The following is an 18,640-nucleotide window of genomic DNA, read 5'->3' as shown; positions in this document are numbered from 1 at the left end:
AAAATGTGCGTTACAGACCCTAGCTACCATGTTTACTACGGGATCTCTGGCGACAGCACCACAAGATGTCTTACACGCACACCATGCACCAGCTTTGAAAGGTCATGACATCCAAATGCAGTGGATCCCTAGCCACTGTGGCATTGCAGGTAACGAGACAGTGGACGCTGCTGCACCCCGGGCTCATCAACTAAGGCGCGCCCAGGTGATGCCCATTTATTTCACCAAGGGCGACGCGGGGCGAATGCTGAACGAGCTCAAGCAACGAATGTGCAACACCTCCTGGTTAACAGGATCGGCTCGGGATTCGCTTCTGTACAAGGTCGACCCAGGGTTAGGCTTTCGAGTACCACCTTCCTTCACGCGACAAACGACAACTGTCCTACATAGGCTACGGCTCAATGTACCTTACAGCGCACGTCTCCTCTTCGAACTTGGAAAGCGAGACTCTCCGAACTGTAGTGAGTGTGCCGTCGCAGAGGATGTAGAACACATCCTTCTCAGGTGTCAGAAATACGTTGATGCTCGAAGGGCATTAGAGACAAGCCTCCCTCGTGTGTGTCTTGTGTGTGCCCCCGGCGATTCCGACATTTTACTCTCACTTGGGCGCAGCTCTTGAACTTGAACTAGATGTTGAACTCCATTATCATCTCTGTTCTTCTCTGGACATCACCCCTTTGTGTTTTCATCATATCATCTGTTTGATCTTTCGGTATTAAGTGTACTGGGGTAGCCAGTCTGACGTCCTCGAAACTCACATCCCCATTTATTTTTCTTTATTCACATCACATCACATCCCCTAATCCTTCTGCGATTTTACACTACGAAATACACATTGAGTACAACCACGGTCCCTTGAAATGTTACGAAGGGACCGTGGTACAACTAAGGTACTGTGCGCGCTGAGAGGTACAGCTTTCAACCCATGCAGTTTTTATTGATTGCAACAAATTTCTCATTGGCTACTTTTTTTTTTTTTGTTCTGAGACGATAACAGAGGGTGGAATTCATGGTTTGTTACTGTTTGAAGTGAATGATTGCAGAACTACATTTCTTTGGACTCTGAAAAATACCAGTGGCAACGGTGATGTTGAAACCGTTTGGTGAGTCTTCTGCGGAGCGCTTCAAAAACGTGCGCAGCGCGTTAAGGCTTCGCATCTATTTCTGTAACTGAAAAAAAAAAAAAAAACATTGTAATCTTTTCGCTTCTACGAATTGCCTATTGCCCATTCCACCATTTTCTCCGGGTCGCTGGACATGCACGTGCGTGACAGAGAAAGAAAAGTGCATGTTGTAATCCGAAACTGTAAGATCGCAGCAAAATAAATAAAATGTCAAACTTGACGAAGCTACACAAATGAACAAAACACTCATACGCACGGCGATTAACGTGGGAGACATATGTCACCGGGACTAACAAAAGGTCATTGTTTAACCTTCTAATGTTTTAGCTGCGATCGAGACAGCTTATGCGGCTTTTCACTCCTGGTGCTGCTGCTGCTAAAAATTGCTGTTGCCTTTGATATTCACATTCAAATTCAAATTTACTTCATGGTATGATGACGAGGAAGCTCGACGAAAAGCAACAAGGCTGCTTGCTGCTTCACTGAAGTGAAGCCATGAAAAGGACGGACACTGCCATCTATAACGACGCCGGTTGTGGAGATGCAACACTAAATGCCAAATAATAAGTTTGCTTTTACCATGTACCATGTCATCAGCCTTTCACGAGGGACATTTGATCCCAATTTTTACCATAGAGCTGAAGCACGCCCAAAGCTTGCCGATACGGAGGTGATCCGACTACTACGTTTGTACCTAATTGGTTACACGGACTGCATTCTTGTATTAGCCAGCGCTGTCGGTAGTGACGGTTGGGACACCTGTCTAGCGAAAGTTTATTGTATGTTTGGTGAGCCCAAAAACGAGATAAATGTGTGCAATTACTGTAGACGCATAGGCATCTTATACTAGTGTTCTGTTGAGCAGGAAGGTGAACCCTCGGCACAAAACAACAACAACAACACACACAAAAAATGATGTGTACGGTGTCCTGCATAGTTTATACACCCCTGAATCGAATTAAATGAAGTCATGACAATTATCCCGGTAAGGTGGCGAGATATTGAGGGAGGAAACACTTTTGTAGAGTGTCTGCTCACCGTCGTGTTTCGGAAATGTCGTCAGCGAAGCATGCACGATAAATGCCTGATTCTCATGAAAGCTCCTTATTGATTCTATTAGTGACCCTTTCTGATCCTCAAGATTATGTTGCACGCTTCACAGTTTAGTCGATTAATCAGTCGGTTATATCGCATTGAAATTATGAGTTAAGACTCATATCGGTTATCCGCGCCCCCGGTTAAATATGACGTGAAGCATCACAGCCCGGAAACCACGCCACTAAATGAATATATCTTTTCGTGTGCTTTTCGAAGTTCTTTTAGAAGCATGCCTATTCAACGACGTGTATGTAACATTTACTCACGAAACGTAATCCTGTGTAATTGGCCCAATATCTGACACAGCTCAGCGAGTTACTGGAAGCAGCAGCACACTATACCTGCAAAGAGGAGAAATAGCAAATGGGTAAATAACGATGCATTTCCTCCTGAGCTTCTACATTATTAGCAAGTGGATGTTATAAAATGCAAAAACATTTTCGACCATTTCCAGCTGCAGGTACGATACGCTATATACTGATGGTTGCGGTTACGTTTCTTATTGGAATTATTATTGTTGTTGTTCTTATTGGAACCAAAATGTGTTATCTTCTTTTATAAAGCACCACACAGCAGCAAGCAAACAATTTTTTTTTCTTTTACAAATGCCACTTATGTGGCACACTGTGACTATATAACAGAATGAAGGCGGATCGGCAATAGGACGCCACACCCAACTAGGCAACATGCAGACATCCCGCCACCAGCCTAAACTGCACACTCGTGCGGCTTTGCATTATATCGTCCGCTGGATGATGAACAGCCGTATTTACTCAGGCATATTTGTGATACATTACAAAACGTGCATGCATGTCCCCAGGTTTCTACCGTTCAATGATAACTGGAGTCAAGAAATCCACTGGATTATAATCTGGACGCCAGTTGATTTTGTGCGCTATTTATTTCTTATTTTTTCTACGTGGGAAGCCAGATGCATGCTGTCTGCAAGCACTTGCACGCCGCTCGGGCACCCGTCTTTAGCTCCGCAAATAAGTGCCATACCCCACCCGCTACACTTGGACACTGGGGTGGGGCTGGGTGAGACCACTTCGGTATGGATGTACTGTCAACAAGCAGTGTCATCTATTTGCGAACAGGATGGAGCATATACTAAAGTACAAGCTGTAGTGGATGGCGACGACTGAGGCATCAGCTGGAGGCTCCCGCTCTCGCACATCTGACCATCAGCTGTTCGACAGCAGCTATCCAGTTGATCGTACTAGAGTAAAACGCTGCTCCCGCACGAACCCTCACGTATTGTGGTTATTCCTTAGCTACAACATCACGGCTGTTACACAAACTGCTCGGGCATGCTCGTTAAGTGTAGTAGGGCGTACTACGCTTGTAACGGTGACCAGGATGCGTCTTCCAAGTTAACCCTTGTATCTGCAAGAGTGAGATGTACTCAACAACATCCCTGACATGCCTTCCTGTCATATACTGTGTTTTTAATTGAGGATTTCGTCTATAATTTGATTATCTGCTGAGTGGAGCTGTAAAGCCAGTAGGTTTCGTCCGTTGGTAAGAGTGCTACGCTGGTGGTGAGAGCGTTACGCAGCGTTATGTGGCTGGAAAATTAATAAACAACGTTTAGGAAACGTATAGCCGCAATGTTCCTCCAACGTTGCTCTGCCGTGTTGCATGAACACTTATGGCTGTCAAGTAACGTTGGTCCACTTCTTACAATGCTGCAGGAACGTTCGGCCGCAACGTTCCACAAACGTTGCTCTGCCATGTTGCGTGAACATTGCTGAATGTCAAGTAATGATGGTCCAGTTTTGATAGTGTTCCAGGAACGTTGCGGAATGTTGATAAATGTTGCTCCATGTTGGACAACATTCGCAGCATTGCTGTAACATCGAGGCCATAATATGTGCTTATAGGCTTCCTCGCACTCAAATGCGGCAATTACTAACGTGACGTCAGAGAAGCAAACAAAGGCGCTGGAAATGATTCCCTATGAAGCGCAGTCAACCCTGCAAAAGTTAAACCAGCCTATTGGGGAACTTGAGCCCAGCCTTCAACTGTCTGCTAGAGCACACTTTGGAGGCTACATATCCCGTGTTGTGAAGAAAATTTCTTGTGAGAATTGCTACCAAAATGTTTTCAAGACCAGGGCAAGCCGGGCTGCCGGTGGCTAACGGATCACCAGGACCGAGGAGGGCTCCTGTATCCCTCAAACGAACTTCTCTACATGTTGGACGTACCAAGGCAGCTCACTGAAGCTATGTTTTCATGTGAAAAAGAACCAGAATGGAAGCCGCTGGACACGCTGCTTCAACTTTGGAGTGCCAGCAGTTCGTGACTGCCCCTGCGCTGCAGTGCTCGCAAAAAAAAGAAAAAGACAGAAAAAAAAACGAACACAGGGACCAACTCGTGTACCTGATATGTTCCATTTGTGTTTCTGCCGATGCTGGTGAACTATGCCTTCCACGTCACGGACAATAATGACGCCTACGAAAGCTTCAGAAAGAAACCACTTTCTAGGAAGTACGTGACGTTGAACTGATTATTACAGTTGCACGCCTTAATTTGGTGACGCGGTCTGTTATACCTACGGTAACTTCTACCAGAATTCTCAATGGACACAACCCAGTTCAGTAACAACGTCTATTGTAGAGATGTTCGTTTTAACTTCTGTTTTATAGCACAGACCTTGTGCGAATAAATCACACGAAACAGTGCATCACAACTTACAACATTGTTGGAGGACAGGGCTGAGCTCTGTTCTCACCAAGAAGACTTGGAAGGGCGCTCCGATGTCAAATAAAGAAAATAAAAAGTAATATATACAGCAGAATTCTGAATTTCACACCTCTCAAGCACAAATGTGACGCGCCTATGGTTGGGGCTAACAATGTCCCATGCGTGGGTGGCGCCTCCCGCTGCAGCACTCCGCATTTGTCTCGACAGCCTCCTCCCGCTGGGCGCGGCGATGTGATGATGGCGAGAGGGCTTGCCGTTGCCGGCCTCACAGAGGTGGGCAGCATCACGACTGACGCACTGGAGCGCACTTCTAAGGGAACTCTGCCGACATATGTATGAAAGTGTATGACGAAAACCAAGGAAAAACTCCAGACTCCAGATTCGAACCCGGGTACCTCCCAGTCTCGACGTGCCGTGGCAAGCACGCTAACCACTGAGCCACGCGAGCTGGTTGCGGCGCGAGCTGACTGGCACTGAACCCTTTATATAGGAGGCACCGGTCCCACAGAGAAAACATGCACGCTTCCTTCATCACACCTTTTTTTTAGGAAGCTCCGTCGACCGCGGTAACCGCCGGGATAAGTATTCGACGAAGATACCGTGTCACATGGTGACATGGGCCCCAATCTTCAACTTTCACATAGCGATCGTTATCGTTATATTTAAAGTTCGCGCGCTCCAAGCCGCTTTGATAGGCTCTCCGCGAGAGCTCGGGGCGAATCACGGGCCGAAGTGATGCATTTCAAATTCAAATTCAAATTGCGAGTAGATTGCATTTAATGCGCGTTATGGGATAAGGACAAGTTGAAGATCGCGCCTCATAGACATATGTCCCCCCTAAGGGTGACAACCTCACCAAACTGAGAGCCTCAGTGCAACAACCAATAAATATGTAACCACCACGCTGTATGGTTACACAATAGTACATGTGTTCCGTACTCAAAAGTATATCCATACGAGAAGGAGGTTGATGTCACTTACGACTTGCTGATTAAAATCTGGACAAGAATGGGGAGTAACTACTTGCAGTGGAGAAGTTACTTGGCAAATGCAGGAAGCAAGACAGAGTAACTGGCTCACGAAATAACTGTCTGAAAGAAAACGGTGTAAAAGTGGGAATTTAGTCCGTATAATTCCTCTTTTTGCTCGTAGATCGGTGCAAGGCACAGGCGATGAAAATGTTTTTATCACCTAAATCGGTGATTACGATTTATTATTAGCCAACAAGATCTCTTTTTCTTTTTTTAGGGAGATACAGGCGCGTTGTTCCCTTATCCACGTCTCTACGTTTTTCAGGCAATGATCCTATGCTTGAAGCAATAATTAATGGTTGGGCCCTTGAATGGCTGGCAACATATAGGAAAAGAATCTTCACATGATGTGCAGCTACTTGCACAGCATATTAATTGAACTCAATCCATTTTCACCGCAGAACTAATCGAAGGAATCGTGTAACGTGAAGATATCTGCCGAAAAACGACAAACAAGGAAACCGACGAATATAGTAATCACAGGAGCCCGTAATCCAAGATTAAAATGTGCACATCGTCGGAACGACCATTCCATGAGCTTCACTCACGGGAACACTGTATAGACTAACGAAGTGCTGCCGTTAACTGGTCATAAACTGAATTAATGGCTCCCCGGGTAGTGCATCGACTGTGGGGTGTACTCCTGCTGAGATTAATAAATTAGCCTTCCTCTCTTCCTTCGTGAATGACCCATTTATAGAGACCCCAGACTGGGTTGAGCCCCTCGCACCGCCAAGCGGGTTCGTTTTCTGTTTCGCGTCCAATTCTTTGGTTGCGAAGGTAATGATTCGCGAAATTAATGACCACTTTAGGACTGCTCTAGCTCGTACAGTTTGTTTGAAATAGTGGCTCAACGACCCGTATCGGTGTTCGCTACTCGTCTTGTGAACACACTGAGGAGGAAAAACCTCACCTCCCCACTAAGTAGAAAAAGTATATTGTCACTGGATTAGACTGGATTGACCGTACGGGTTCTGTGGGTTCAAACCCAGAGACAAACTGTGGCGGACCAAATATCATATGCGCCTGTACTCATAGGTGGCTAACGTTATATGTATCCAAAATATATCCTTTCGTTTTCGCTTCAAGTGTCAGATAGGATATAGCTAATCGTGCAGTTGATCTCTGTATGAGTGTATGTGCAATAGAACTCGCTTCCGGGTTTAGTTGGAAGTAGATAGAGCCAGTTACGCATGGGGGGGGGGGGGGGGTTAAGGAATTAGGCAGAAGCCAGAGCCTTTACAAAGAGCTACAAATGTAGTCAATGTTTCTACTGCAACACTGAGTTTGTAATCGCGATATAAAAAACGTTCCGGATGTCACATATTTCCCGTAGAAAGTTTCGACGTTACCTCCCTTCCATGGAATTGCAAAATACATATACTGTGCACACTACGGGAAAGATTTCGCGTAACGCCTGAAGACACCACGCAGATTACTTAACAACATTTTTAACAACTGAAACAAATAGATTATTACGATGATATGGAGTGTTTCACCATTGAGGCCACTGTATTCTGCCACCTTTCATGTGGGGCATTTTATGGGTTGGATGAAAATTAAGTATATAGGACCAGACAGACGTACACAAGACAAATCAGACATGCAATATAGTTCTACTCCACAAACCGGGATTAAAAGCCGCTATCTATGCTCATCCGCTGTGACAAGTTACGTTCAGTTCACTGGACAAGCCAGCTGCATGCAGCAACAGGGTGCCCGTACAATAGCAACAACAGGAAAAAAGAGCACAATATCTTCCACCACAAGAATGGCAGAACAGCAGAACATTTAATTAGCGAGGCCACGACGTGTGACTAAGCTGTCCGAAGGAAACCTGTGGTCGTTCAGAACTCCATAAATAATCTCGGACGCTATGGCTGTTGCACAAGGATACGACAAGGGCTTGGAGTTACAATAAGGCTGAGTAACTAGCCTCTCCATTTTCCATGGCTCACAGTTTCTGAGGAAATGATCAATATTCGCCATGACAGTGCAGTTGGAGCATCAGTTTGTGATGGTGTATCCAAAGCTATGTCTCAATTGCGAAGTAAAGTTTACATTGATGGAAACACAGAGCAAAATGGAGGCAAAGTAGCGGGGCGAGCGACCAGGAACAGAAAATTCACAAAGTTGAATGCACTGAGTACACGAGAGGTCCTCCGTGATGCCGCAGACAAGAATGACCCCTTATCCAAGCTGTTTGTAAACAACGCGAGTACTTTTATGTGCGTCGTTGTGTAACGTCTTTCGACCGGAGTAGTAAGTTTTGTCGGATATACCTATTTCTAAAACAAGTATGCTCGCAAATGTTGTCTTGTACTGCTGGCCATACAAACGAAGTGATACCGACGCCATTGCTAAAACTTATTCAGCCGATGGAAATGCACCGAGACCTCGGAAATGCAAATTACCGCGTCGAGAAAAAATACATAGAGTAATTTCGACACGGAAGATGCATTTAGTTATTTGATTTCATACTGGCAGGTAACGGACGGCCAGCGCCATAACGCAATATAAATAAAGTCACAAGGTTTCAACATACTCTGTCTATGACGTTTTACCAGGACACGATGGTGATTTTGCCGCGTGCGACCACTTGCCAGTGATTTCCCTAGAAATTCACTGCGGGGAGGGGGGGGGGGGCGAGCTTTCAAGAGGGGGGTATGCTTGGGGGGGGGGGGGGTATCGTTAGCTTAGCGAAACGAAAAATGATAACGAAGTTGCACGCATAACTAGGAAACGAGGCTGTCACAGCGGGCCTAGCGGGCCCGTGATTTGCTCCTCGTGACGCGTGACGTAACTTCCTCGTTTTCGTTAAAAGTGGCGCAATCTTTGGCTTAGGCAAACTACATACCGTGATCGGTAGTATACGAGAGGGTAACCCAGGTGAAACGACGTTAACGGTTGCATGCGCCCACAGAGAACAAGAAAATGGCGGAAGGTTTCTTTGCCTGGAAGATAAGGGAAGCTGCGAACCGTGAACCACGCAGCCGTAACCTTCAAGGTGGATTTCAGTTAGATGAAATAGATTTTAGGAAGCTATTCCGCCTGTTAAAAAGCGCAGCCCACGTACTACACTGTTAGAAAATTTTATACCTTTTAGGGTATAAACAGCTTGTCCCAGGGCGCTTGTCCCAGGTATAAAAGTAATTTTATACACCCTGAAGGTATATTATTTGCACCTAATGGTATAAACATATATCCCCTTGAATGTGTATTTTCAAACCCGGGGTCTAATCTTCGAAAACTGGTATATTCGATTTATTTCAGTGCTTTATATAAGAGTGGCACTTTCATGATCTAGCTCGTAACAAAATTAGGACAAAATAATATTGAGCGTCAAGTGCTTTAATAACATCAACTACCGCGAGAAGGAAAGGGAGAAAGAAAATGCCTGGAGACGAACGCACACAAACGTACCCACAAACTCATATTCACAATGTGCAGGTGTAAAACGTAGAGGGGAGCTCCTGCAGATTACTCGCCACGCAGGAAGCAACGTGGGAGGATTTAATGGAGAACAGATACTGATATAATACATGGCTTCGGAAAATGTGGGGCCGCTTTCGCCGGCACGGTTTTCACGGCAGCTCCAACAGCATTCAGCCTGGCTGCTAAGTTTTCCCAGTCAGTATATGGTGGACGAAAATGCTCCTCGGAATATATTACGGATGTAGTTCCGTATCGGGACCACGGGCTTTTTTTAAAGAAAAAAGAATAAAAACAACAATCATACGCTTTTACGTGAAAAAGGAGCTAATTAGTAACGAAATTAAACAGGAATGACCCTCGTATATTGCGTGAAACGTATAACAATTTAATTTTATCGCCCGTTTCTGGAGGGCGATCCGCCATCTTTACTGAGGACCTTCTGATCTAACCCGAGGGACAGTCTCGACGCTCGCACCGCATAGTGCGTGCCTGGGGGGCCTACCAATCTGTAGAACCTAACCTAGACTAACCTCACTAAAGTGAGGGGGCGATTTAGTCCAATTCAACGACCCTACCTCTTGTAAGATGGCAAGTTTCAACTCCGTTAGGCTTAGCAGTCCCGTGTTTCCCCTGCGCGAAAAGTGAATCAGATGGGGTTGTTGAAAGGCATATAAAAAGTTGTAGTCCGCAGAATTTTATAATTCTTACATTTTTAGATTCAGTATATGACCTTCCACTTCTCTGCAATATTTACCTTCCTAACCCCTTCACAAATTTTTAAACACGAGTGGTCCCGATACGGAACTACACCCTAAAATACCGTTGGTTTGCATGCATCGGGTCATAACCTCGTATTGCTAGGCAGTTGTTCGAGCACTGCGAGCACCACGCGACGACGGCATGTTTGCTGCCTTCCAAAGAATAGTCGAAAAACTGAAGAAGTGAAGTGACGGAAATGACGTTGACGCGCTCGCGCCGCAGGCGTAGTCAGCTAATGTCACGTGCACGGCCGTAACGACACCGACAGTGTAACGACATCAGTTGACGAAGAAATGCGATTGCGCCAAGGGGATATCGTCGTTACATTTGTTCTATTCGGTAGCCTCATGCTTCGCCTGCCGTGTTAAGGACGGATAAGAGGATGAGAAGGGCCGCGCGCATCGCTCGGGTTCTGTACCTTCCCCCATTTCGGTATGCAGCCAAGTGTGTTCGGTCGAAGTTGTGGTCAGAGATTACGCCACTGTCCCGTTGACGAAGCGAGCACGAAGTATGCCCCGTGAAACCCGTCTCGCGCTAGTTTTAACGATAGCCGTTGCTCTCGTTAGCTCGTGAGGTGGACTTGCGATTAAGCCCCATGGGAAGAATCGTGGCACAATGATGATATATTTGCACAGCTTTCCCGTTACATGTTATTACGTTAGAACACATACATTAGAATACAGATTCATTATGAACGGCATTTCAACATTAAGATGCATAATCACACGACCGACAAAGAAAAAAGACTACCACCTTGTCTCACGAAGCTCAATGAATACCTAGCAAAAAACGGTGAAAACGTTACATGAAAAAAGCAGAATACCTTGCTAGACTGAGTTGGGCGCAAATGGTTCTTGATGATCCACATTGAGTTTGAGTGCCCGAACGCATTTTTGCTCGTATATGCGCGTAATATATGCATTGAACAGTCACTTTCAAATGATTTTGGACAAATGCATTGTACAATCATATGCATGACTGTGGTCCTACAGCCCAAGTTTGACAGTACAGGATGTAATCCGAGCTGGGTGGGGTCACCTGAGAAATTTCAGGGGGAGGAGGGGGGGGGTGTTGCAAAACTGCAGGGAGAGTGTACACCCCCCTAGGGGGGGTGTAGGGAAATCCCTGCCGCTGGCTAGTGGATAGAGAACTGTCGAGTTTACAGCGCCCTTCTAAAGACCAAAATACTTACACGACTTGCAGCACGACGAACGTGCAGCGTGCAACGGGGCTTAAAATTGCCGCCGAGTTTTATCCCTTTATTACGCCATGTACGTACATTACTCCCGGTTTAAGTTAAAGGAGCCGGCATTTTTGCATTCACTACACTGCATATCGATGCGGCTGATGTCCACAGGAAGTACCGAGCTGACCATCCCAGGGCAGTCCTACAGTGGTGCCCTGGGGTGCTCACGAAATTTCATTACGAGTCAGAACGAGGAGGTGAACCGTGACAGACGTGAACCGTGACAGAAAGAAAGGAGGAAAGTAAATTTAGTGCAGAAATATGAAGATTACGCCCTCAGCAAATTCTACATGAAATACATTGTGAAATCTTTCAACCAACACAATAAGGAAGCCCGGCCAAGGACGCCAGCAACTTAGTGGCAGGGTACAAGTTGCTTAGAGACGCCGTCTTCCGCGAGGGATGTTAAATACAGAGTGCCGTGTGTTGAGATTTCAGCGCACGTTAAAGAAACCGTGGTTGGGCAAACTCAATCCACATATCCACCCAGAGTTCTGGCGTCGTTCATGATCGCAGTTGTCTCGCAACGTAAAACCACGAATTACATTACGGAAGTTGCTATCACGAGGCTATAGCAAGGATCAGTAAGTTCGTACATCTTCTCGTAAGGGAACGCCCAAAAATTTACTGACGCCATCTATCTCAAAAAGGCTCTGCTTGATGAACTTCACGCTTTACTGAGAGATGTCTCTACATGTCCGTGGTTTTCTTTTTTTCTTTTACATGGAAATTGGCGCGATCAGTGCATGCGTGGAACAGTAAACTATCGCCTCTTTTTTCCTGAAAGGTGATGACTCGCCCGAAGAAGGTGCCAAGTTCCTCTAGTTCCTCCTGCGAGCGCAGCTGTGCTTTACAAGTTCGCACAGTCAAAATAAGTTCACGTTGCATTCGTTTATTTATCTGGCCAGGTATGTAACAAGAATGCTCCCCTGGGTTTCTTTGTCTTGAGGAGAAAACATATTTAGGCAAGGATATGCACGGGGATAACACGACAGTGTGTAATTTAGAAAGTCATAAGCCAAAAATTAAGTCATGCTTGTTCGTGGGACATTTCTTCTTAGCTCATTGTCTCGGGTGTTTTGAACATGCCAGAAGCAAACCGATTGTGCAAACGACAGATGACGAAGAAGCAAAAGCAAAAGCGCACAGAACGCTGGTCACGTGCATCACAACAACTTTTTTTCATCAACTCTTACGTGTCAATATACTATAAATTACTCTTCTGACTTTTTTTCTTTTCGGAAACGACCCGTGTGCCCCATGCGGAGAATGGGCTCGTCAAGACTGTGGTCACGAAGTTCGTTGCTTGCTTCCATTACAAGAACAGGCGCCATTCACTTTGCCAGGTTCCTGATTTTGCCCCGTAGGCCTGCGAAATCGGACGAGTGTGACTAAATAACACGGTACATTTTCGTGTTAGCTTTAGTCTAATACCTTTATATTTACAGCTCGACAGGACGCGTCCCCTGAGAACACCCCTGAGTTTGTTTGTTTCGTGTTTTTTTTTTTTCGGAATCGCTGCACCAATAAAAATGGCGTCCAGTTGCAACGTTGGTGTCTCGCTCCGCGCCACCTTACACTACACTCTAAAAAGTGAACTTCACCGCATAGCACGCTCTGCACCAACCATTGCCACGAATGATAGGGTTATCGCATCTGACTCGACAAAGAGAGTGCGGCGTACGCGTTTTTGTGTCAATTTGGATATATGATAATTGGCCTCAAAAAGGCAGACTCCTTCCTGTCTCTTCGAATCAGAAGCGATAACCCTATCGTTCATCCTTTCGCAGCAATGGTTGGTGCAGAGCGTGCTATGCGGTGAAGTTCTGTTTTTAGAGTGTACGTCTCGATGTTGCCGAGTGCTATCAATGTCTCTACGCATACCCCTTTGCGATAAGGAGACTTCGGCTTCAACTTTTCAACAGAGCGACATAAGGAAATAGTTCTTACAGGGGGCGCTTTACCTAGTGCTGCTTTCCTGCAGGCACCTCGCATGGCGTGTTTCTTCTTAGCGTGGCTTGCACCGTTTCAATGGGAAGTCATGTAATTAGCTGTGTATTCCACTATTTCTGATGGCGGAGGGTCCATTGAGAAAGCCATTTTTTTCCTGTAGCCATTCCAAGATTCCTCGGAATCACGACTTACATACTCGATCTAGATTGTGTTTCTCATGTGTTAGTGCAATTAGCAATTATGTTGGCGCCACCGACAATGCGAACTCGCGAATAGCCCTCTGTCGACACCGCCACCATCTGTGGCGCGCATTTCGCCAAAACTGATGTGCCCCCCCCCCCCCCCCCCCCGTATAGGTCATTTCGCGCAGTGTCTGGTTGTGCGAATTAAACGCTTTTTGCACCTTCACAGAGTAAAACTTTGACCCTATTCTGCCAAAGGAATTCGCCGTAATTGGCCAATTATCTTCAGAAAACAGCCTTCGCAAAGGTGCGAACAGAAATGCGAAACCGACGCGGGCGTCATGCGCACACGCTGCCGGGCGGACCTGTTCGTACGCAGACGTGCGGGTCTCTCTAACTAAGGGGAAGCGAGGCGACGCGCGTATCAGAAAACCAGCTATTTGCCTGATTGATAGCATTGCCGTTGTTCAGACGCGAAAGGGCATTTATTAATGTTGCACAATGTGCAGTGACAACGACCCCTTCTTAATATATGTGCTCGACATCGATAAGAAAAGTGCCAGCTACTGCTGCAACACGCCGGCGTTGTGTTCCTCAACTGTCTGTCTTAAAATCGATCCAGAAGAAAACTTTCGACAACCCCATCAACGCGCAGCAGCAATACATGCGATGATGGATGTAGTCCAGTGTTTCGCAACAACTATAAGGAAATTTATCAGCGTGTGACAAGTTGGGATGTTGTTTTCCCGCATTGTACTCTTTTTACAAAGGATGTGTCGTGCCTCGAGGGCGACCCATATATTCCCATCGATGCACTGGTCAGTCTCACAGAGATGACAGAGTCCCAAGAGTATTTCTTTTTTATGCCTAGTGCTATGGCAGACACAAAAAAGTCTATATATACAGCCAAATAGGGGCATAAATAAAGCTCACGTTGTGAGCTTGATCGATGTATGCTGACAAGGAACGGTGACCAATATGTCGTCTGAGAACAAAAAGATGGAAGCGAAAAATATCGGATGCGTTGTTGCCAGTAAGTTATGTAGACGATCTTCACGGTACATGTCATCATCGACGTGTATTGTTGGAGGAAGTTTTGCTATCCAAGCGTAAAACTGAATGTGAGGCCCGTTCCCAACGAGTTCCATTCCCTGCGTTAACAATGACTGCACAGACCTTTATGCCCTATTTACCACTTCGCACTGTAAAAACAAGACTTCAGCGCTCATAGCCACGATGCGTTCAGAATGACGTCGCTCACTTGTCTGATTTGCGGAGCAAAGGGAGCATCCGCCCCTTATCGTATACAGTGCCGTATACCGTACAACAAAACATTAGAGAGTTTTCGTATATCGTATGCTATCGCGTTAGCGTACGTAAGAGATAGCGTTGGTGGTTCTGCGCACTGCGTTAAGCTCTCTTTCTGATATGGGCGTGCGCAGAACCATCAACGCTACCCCTTACGTACGCAAAGGCATTGAGTGTTGGTAGGCCACGAGCGTGTCATGGGGTGAACTTCGGTTCTTAGAGAGTGTAAGAATAGTGCCTTCTCCTTCCACTTTGGTTTCGAAGCAAAGCTTTGGGCTCCATTTTGATGCTGTCCGCCAGCTGGTGGACAAGTGTGTCGTCGAGATCAATGTAATCTTCCGGAATCGCCGGCTCAGGACTCACAGCCAGCTGTGGTATGGGGGGCTTTGTTACCAAACTGAAATAATCCAAGGACGAAGTGATTTCGAAGGACGAAGTACGCCCATGTCTTCCCTCCTTGCTTCGTGACCAACGCTCAGCACCAACATGGCTTCGTCGGCCTGCTGACGACGGGACAGCAATGCAGCACGGCGAGGGCTCAAGCTGCACGCCGATATTGGTCCAATATTGGACCCATATGGGCTGCCAAATAATAAAATAATAATAATAATAATTGGGGTTTACGTCGCGAGACAACTGAGATCATGAGCGACGCCACAGCGGTCGGTCTGTGGATTGCTTTTGCCCACCTGAGGGTTCTTTAACGTGCGATGAAAGCTCATCACACGGAATCCCGTATTTAACGTCGCTCGCGAAAGACGGCGTGTCTAAGCAACTTGTACCCTGCCACCAAGTTGCTGGCGTCCTCGGCCGGGTTCGAACCCGCGATCTCGGGATCAGAAGGCGAACACGCTACCAACTGAGCCATTGAGGCCGGTTATGGGCTGCCAAGATTACCGATATACAGGGTGGTCCATCAACCATGATAGAAATTCATAGTAAAAAACGTATGCCCGGAGAGGCATGCGGTCAAAGGATTTTTTCTTCCAATAACTTTTGCCACATATTGGTGACATGTTTATTTCATTTCAATTGACGGAAAGTTAATTTCTTGAATTGAACTCCGAAATTTCCCACGGCAACCTCACGTTTTCTTTGCGGAAATGGGTTCTCCGTGGTCATTTTCCTCAGTATAGCACATAATCCCACTCGTAATACAATGGCAATTGCCGATATAAATTCGCCGAAAATCCGTGGAAATGAGCCCTTGACTCCGCCTCTTTTTTGACGGCTGTAGTTTGAGCTCAAAGCTGCGAAGAAAGGAGGTTACATTGACACGCCACACGGGGGGGGGGGGGAAGGTCTACAAGCCTTACCCACGGATCAAACACACGCGGTGAGTGCGAGAATCAGAGCTATCTTATCAAAAATGAGACCACAGCGCGTGTATGTTCCGTGGGTAAGGCTTGTAACCATTTCCCCCCTTGTGTGGCGTGTCAGTGTAACCTCCTTTCTTCGCAGCTCCTAGAGTACAAAGGAGCGAAACACTTTCGTGACGGTGACGGACATACGCCTCAGCAACTCACACTGCCTGCAGTAACTTGAAAGCACCTAGCGTTACAGAAGACACATCCTCTCCTATCAAACATTGTGTTGTTTGTTTGACCTTTTTTTTCCAATTCCATGTTAGCGCCGTGAAGCAACTGTGGCTATGAATGGCGTACAGACGTGGACAGATGGAGAGTGGACAGCAGGAAGGCGTGGGGGACAGAGGGGGGGGGGGTTACTTGACCTGCCGCAATTCCGCTGTCATTAGAAGAACCAGCGACATTTTAGCTCGGATAAAACGTCCGATCCGAGTGTCGCGCATGCGCATTAGTTATAGGGCGAGTGATTTCGCTCAAACGACCACGCTCTCGCTCGGTTCGACCGATTGGCATTGGCATCGCAAAGCAAGATGGCGGCTGTTTGCAGCAAGTGGAAAGTTGAGTTGTTGAGTTCCAGTGCATGTTACTTTGGGATTGCCACGTATGTTGACTGTTTCGAACAATGTGTATCATCTGCCGGAAGTTGTTGGATGTAACGACGTACTGAATTGGGCATTTCACACGCTTCAACGTCCAATCTTGCCGTGCTGCTTGGGCATTTCTACAACACGGGTACGTACCATTTTCTGCATTTTCAGTCAATCTGGGGTGTATACTGACAATATGGGAAAATCCTGGCAAAACGGATCCTATATCGAACCCGTATGGCCAATGATCAGCAAATACGGGTCCAATATTGAACGGCTCTATACGGCTCTGCATTGAAAATGACCGTACCAAGCGTGTAAACATTGGATTCAATGGTCTTTGAGAAGTTGACACGTTACAGACTTGGTGGCGTTACGCGCACGTTCAATGTAGAGCACTAGAAAAACAAATTATAGAGTACCGCCAGCCTTTTCCCTCACCGCCGCGATCGTTATTGGCCGAATCCACACACGTGACCGTGATCCACCATATTCCTGCCGGAGCGCAGAGCTTTAACACAGCGGGCCCAATTGGTGTGCAAGGGAAATGGCGGTCTTGCCTGGTTATGTGAGGCGAAGCCAATTCAAGCCGAGCGGTTTTGGGTACTCTGAAACTTGTTTTTCTAGTGCTCTGGTTCAATGGCCATTAGTTTGAATGGTCAGTAAAGACTGCCCGTGTGACAGGTGTATAAACGTACTGCGCCTCCCATTGCGCCCATTGGCTTCTGACTGGATAAGAGATCGTGACGTGCGCCTTCTGATGCCGATTAACACATTAGGAAAAAGAAAGGTTTCAATCTGAAAGGCTGTTGGTGGTGAGCGTGTAAGGAGTGTAGCCAGTTTCTTATAATCTGTGGAAGGGCATTTTCGAAATCTACGATATTAGATTTATTTACTTCACCGTTTTGTCGGCCAACGTTCTAGTGAACGAAGCCACGTTCAGCAATGCCATCATGCTACGGCACGTGAGCTTTTTCGTCCCGTTCAATATGTACGGCTTACCAGAATGTGGCCAGCGTATAGGATACAACAACACATAGCAGTGTCAACAAACGTCGTGACGTTGTGCCCAAACATGGCGACTTTTTTTTTCACATATCGCAAGGTGGCACCTCGTATTATCTCGCAAGCGAATACACGCAAACACATTTTTAGCGCTTAATCCAGAGCAGGCATTTTATGAACGTCGTCAATGATTACCGGTGAGAAGCGCCATAGCCCCGATCTTGTGATGAGTAATGCCACATTGTCCTCGACCCATGTGCCCCGTGTGCTGAGCTTTCGGCGCACGTTAAAGAACCTTCAGTTGGGCAAAATTAATACACAACCTGACCACTGTGACGTCGCTCATCGTCATGGTTGCCTTGCGACGTAAAGCCACGAATTGTCAACCATAGAGACGGTAAGAATGGGTCGGACAGTGAACTCAACATGCTTAATTCTCTTTTGCATCGCGTGATTTCATGGCATACCAACATCATTCTCAGACTCTCCTCATGAACATGCACGGTCTGTAACCGGACATGTGTGGCCCGTCGTGGAAAACAGTTCGCGTGATTTAGAATGGCAGTCCACTAGGGCTGCTACGTTCTAGTAGCTTTGTACTGCTGATCTTACTTGAAGCTATTGTTCTCGTTACCCCTGTGGCACCAGTGATAGGCAAAGTGCCTCAAAATTGTACTTAAAGTAAAGGACCAAAGTAACTGGCATCATTAGTACTTTAACTACAGTACAAACCCCCGCCCCCTTGCAAATGTACTTCAAGTAAAGTACAAGGTACTAGGCAAAGTACTTTAAGTACCCATTGTGAACGACAAACAGGAGGCAGGATGCGCGAGCCCAAT

General features: G+C 46.4%; 1 protein-coding gene across 1 annotated transcript in view; it reads right to left on the bottom strand.

Moving 5' to 3' along the window:
* Window positions 1–18,640, bottom strand: part of LOC135378441 (G-protein coupled receptor dmsr-1-like) — a 455,353-nt gene that overhangs the window by 110,148 nt on the left and 326,565 nt on the right. Inside the window, exon 4 of the mRNA XM_064611482.1 lies at window positions 2,489–2,563. The gene's annotated coding sequence lies outside the window, so the exon portion shown is untranslated. The remainder of the gene's footprint in view (window positions 1–2,488; window positions 2,564–18,640) is intronic.

The sequence above is a fragment of the Ornithodoros turicata genome, chromosome 1 (assembly GCF_037126465.1).
Source record: "Ornithodoros turicata isolate Travis chromosome 1, ASM3712646v1, whole genome shotgun sequence".
NCBI lineage: Eukaryota > Metazoa > Arthropoda > Arachnida > Ixodida > Argasidae > Ornithodoros > Ornithodoros turicata.
The sequence above is the reverse complement of the archived record's forward strand: the minus strand, read 5'-3'. Positions and strand labels throughout refer to the sequence as shown.